The sequence below is a fragment of the Cricetulus griseus genome, chromosome 3, assembly GCF_003668045.3.
Source record: "Cricetulus griseus strain 17A/GY chromosome 3, alternate assembly CriGri-PICRH-1.0, whole genome shotgun sequence".
Lineage (NCBI taxonomy): Eukaryota > Metazoa > Chordata > Mammalia > Rodentia > Cricetidae > Cricetulus > Cricetulus griseus.
The window spans coordinates 200,677,278-200,681,594 of NC_048596.1; positions in this window are offsets into that span (position 1 = coordinate 200,677,278).

Genomic DNA, 4,317 nt, shown 5'->3' on the forward strand with positions numbered 1-4,317 from the left:
TGGCACACACTTTTAATCCTAGAACTCCAGGGAAAAAGGTAGGTAGATATGAGTTTGAGGCTAACCTGGTCTACAGAGGAAGTTCTAGGACATCCAGGGCTACACAGAGAAACCTTGTTTCCAAACAAATAAAATAATGGGTCTTAAAAAATTTTTATTCTACCTCAATATTCTCATGGTGGCATCACACCTTAAGAGCTATAAAAAGCTGTGCTATGATCTTTTTAAGGCATAGACATTGTTATTAAAGAGCCCTTGTGCCATTTGGTGGTAAATACCCATGATTCCCCAGGAAGATGATGAAGAAGGATCACAAATTCAAGGCCTTACAAAGGCAATACATCCTGGGCAATTTAGTGTGACCTTATCTTGAAGTCTAAATAAATAAATGGCTAGGGATGTAGCTTGTAGATAAGAGTGCTTGCCTAGTATGTGTAAGGACCTGAGTTCAACACTATACACACACACACACACACACACACACACACACACACACACACACACACACACACACACACACACACACACGGGGGGGGGGAGGGGGAGGGAAGAATATACATAGAGGGAGGGGAAAGGACACTCTGGCTAGGGATAAACTATGCCCCCCAGAAGTTTTTAAGTTGAAATTTGAATCTTCACAGTTCCCCAGAATGTGACTGTATTTGGAGATAAGGCTTTAACGAGAAAATCAACACTCAAAGACATCAGAGCAGTTCTTAATCTAATATAACCAGGTCTATATAAGAGAAGATTATGACACACGGAGGCATGACCATGTGTAGGGAGGAAAGGGTATCTACAAAACTGGGTTCAGGAGAAGCCAGCCCTAGAGTTTTTGACCTTGGACCTATAGCCTCTGGGACTGTGAGATCAGTTTCTGTGGGGGAAGCTTCTGTGCGTTCTGTAAGGTGGCACTAGCAGGCTATCAGTCACCCAGCTGGGCAAGACAGCTATCTCACTGGGTAATGCAGAGAACAGTTTATGTTGCTAAGTCAGGAACATATGCTCCTACATTCTAGAACAAAGGAAGAGCTGCAATCAGATGCCCACTGGTAATGATCTAAAAGCCAGAGACAGCCAGAGATGCTTAACACAACCCAGACAGGCTTTTTGAAAGGACAGCCTACATTTTGTAACTCACATAAAAGAAAATAGAAGCCTGAGGAGACATCAATTCTATTTTTGAGTCCATCAAGGGCCAGCCATTCAGACATCTGTTATAACCTATGTGTACTACAGATATGGAAACATTTAAAGATGTCTACATAGTTTGCAAAAGTGGAATAATGATCCAAACTGTGTAGACTCCAGCCAAACCTATACTGCCTGGCTACACTAGCTTTGCTCTTCCTACTCTACTCCAGTCTCTTCGAAAGCTATAGCTGAATAAGGGTTTTATCTAATATTTTCTGAATGTTTTCTCTTGAGGCCTATGAGCATTTGGATTCCTTGAACAGTTCTCTACCTGCCTTCTAGTTTGTCAGGGTCTATACAAATGGAGAAAGCATGGCAAGTATCTTTGGTATAAAAAATAAGGTATTTTAGCAGCAGTGGAAAAAGTAACTAATGCAGTGTTGATTCTGAACTCTATGAATGGACTCACCATTTAGGAATTCTTTTTTGTTTTCACTCAATATCATAAGGTACATGGGTTGTGCTTTTCTTGGTGACACCATACTGCTTTCCAGACTGGCTACAAATTTGAATTCTTTAGTCCTTTTTTGTTCCTCTATCCTTTGCCGCACAGCAATGGAAGCTGGCGAAGGTAAGCTGCAGGCAGATGGCGCCCTCTTGTGTTATGCTTTGTGTAGACCATAACTGTACAGTGTTACAGGATCTTGGGTAGGCTACACTGGGGTTATAGCTTATGAATGGGCTTAAGTGTTGAGGTTCCTCAGCACTAAATAGTAGCTAGTGTTAACAGCTCCTGGGTCTGGAATGTCTGAGACCTTTGGCGTTAAAGCCTTGACAGCTCTCTAAATCTCTTGTCAACTAGACAAGTTTCTCCTCTTTGAGCTCTTCACTGCCTTTTTTTTTCTTGGTTTTTTTAAACAGGGTTTCTGTGTAGCTTTGGAGCCTATCCTGGCACTCCCTCCGTAGACCAGGCTGGCCTCGAACTCACAGAGATCCACCTGCCTCTGCCTCCCGAGTGCTAGAATTAAAGGCATGAGCCACCAATGCCCAGCTATTCACTGTCTTCTTTAACCCCAGCTCTGCTCTGTTTCTACGTGTCCTCCCCTCCTCTTTGGTCAGAATCTCACAATGTAGCTCAGGCTGGCCTAAAACTGGGGCAACCCTCTGGCACCAGCTTTCTAAGTGATGACACTACAGGAATGAGGCAAGATGGCCAACCTACATCTGAAGAATGGAATCTTTTGGCATCTCTCTTTTGGGTGGGAGGTGTTTGGGGGGGGGGGAGTTCAAAGCACAGTTCCTCTGTGGCTTTGGAGGTTGTCCTGAAACTAGCTCCTGTAGACCAGGCTGCTCTCGAACTCACAGATATCCGACTGCCTCTGCCTCCCGAGTGCTGGGATTAAAGGTGTGTGCCACAACCGCCCGGCTTTTTTTTTTTTTTTTTTTCCTTAAAGATCTTAAAAAAAGGGGGGGGGGTAGGATTTATTTTTAACTTGTGTGGATGGGTGTTTGCCTGAATGTATGTCTGTATGCCACATGCATGCCTGGTGCCCAGAGAGGCCAGACGAATGTCAGATTCCTGGAACTGGAGTTACAGGTAGTTGTGAGCTGCCATGTGGGTGCTCTGGGTACTCTGGAAGAGCAGAGCTCTTAACCACTGAGCTACCTCTTCAGTTTTAGACTGGTTTTGAACTTGGGGCAATCTTCTTGCCTGAGACTTCTGTGTTGCCGGGACTATAGGCTTGTTGTACCACCATGCCCAACTCCATCATTATCCTTCTTGCTCCTGGCTCTGGCCACTCTTTAGAGGGGCTCAACTGCCTCTTGTTCTGGCTTCTGTCGAAGTTGCTACTGTTCAGGAGGTAGTAAATGCCACTCTTCTGCTGCTGCTGCTTCTACCTTTGTCAACTGCTAGTTTTGAAGCTTTGCCTCTTTGGCAGCTTTCAATGCAACCAGATGCTCTGCCTCTTCTTTAGCTGTCAATGGAGCAGACCACTCCATTGCTTCTGTAGCTATACTAAAAGTAAGAAAGATGATTCAAGAGAAACATTTGGATCCATTGTGCAACACTAAGAAAAGCAGCATGGGAGGGTTCCCCAGCCAGCTTACCAAGGGAACTAACTGAACAGGCTGCTTAAATGCTTATTATATAGCCAAAGAGATATTTGTACCAACCAACCACAGAAAAACATGTATGCAAATGAAGGTTTGTATTTGTGCCAGTCATAGCACTCTTTTCTACCAGACACAGCAATCTTTGCTGCTACCAGACAAAGTGCTTCCCGCTCTGACCCAGGTGGAGAGGCTGCTTCTCTCCAGGTGGAGGGTTACCTAGAGTTCAGTGACGATTATTACACAAAAGTCCAGTACTATTTGAAACAGTCCTGGATTGTTATACCTTCAGGAGCCAAAGAAATAGATGTAGTTGTGTGGTTTCTTCAAGGCATGTGTAATGTGTTAAAAACAGCAGTGCTGGCATAAGTATAGTCTTGCTGGCTGTTAGGCTGACAGTCCTTTTGCTCAAGGTAGCTAGGGTGGCAAGAGAGTCCAATAGCTATCAATAAGGAAGTCAAATTTTCCTATCAACATCTTATTGACAGAAAAATGAGCATCATTAGAATGATGCTCAAATTTGCTCAAAAATGAGCAAATTAGAACTTAAGGATTTTAACACTAATTAATGCTAATGATGATTTTAACCATGCTTTATGAATGTTTAATGAAGACCCAGTGTTTCACAGTGTGTTGTCTCTTCCTGAGAGTATTTCTCTTCAGTCCTGAGAGAACAATGACAGTCCAGAAGAAACTATTCAAGTCCAGCTTGATGAACAGGTTTTACTGGGGTGACTTGGGCAGCTGCCACACTATTGGCTTTCCAAGTGTCGGGATTAAAGATGTGCACCAACACATCCAGCTACAATGTGATTTTTTTCAAGGAAGCTAAAGTGGGGATCCTCCTAAAGAGATGTTCATCTCTCATCAACAGGTAGCAACATTGGATGTTTTACTGCTGTTGGTAATCCAACTGGATGCCAGGAAGAACATGATGAAAAGTAAATTCAGAAGAATACAAAAACAGACCACCATACCTGCTTTGTGGCCGATCTTGCCTATGCTCTGGTCACTACTCTGAAGGACCAGTGATACAAGTATTCTGAGAGTATAAATGAGATGCCACACTTA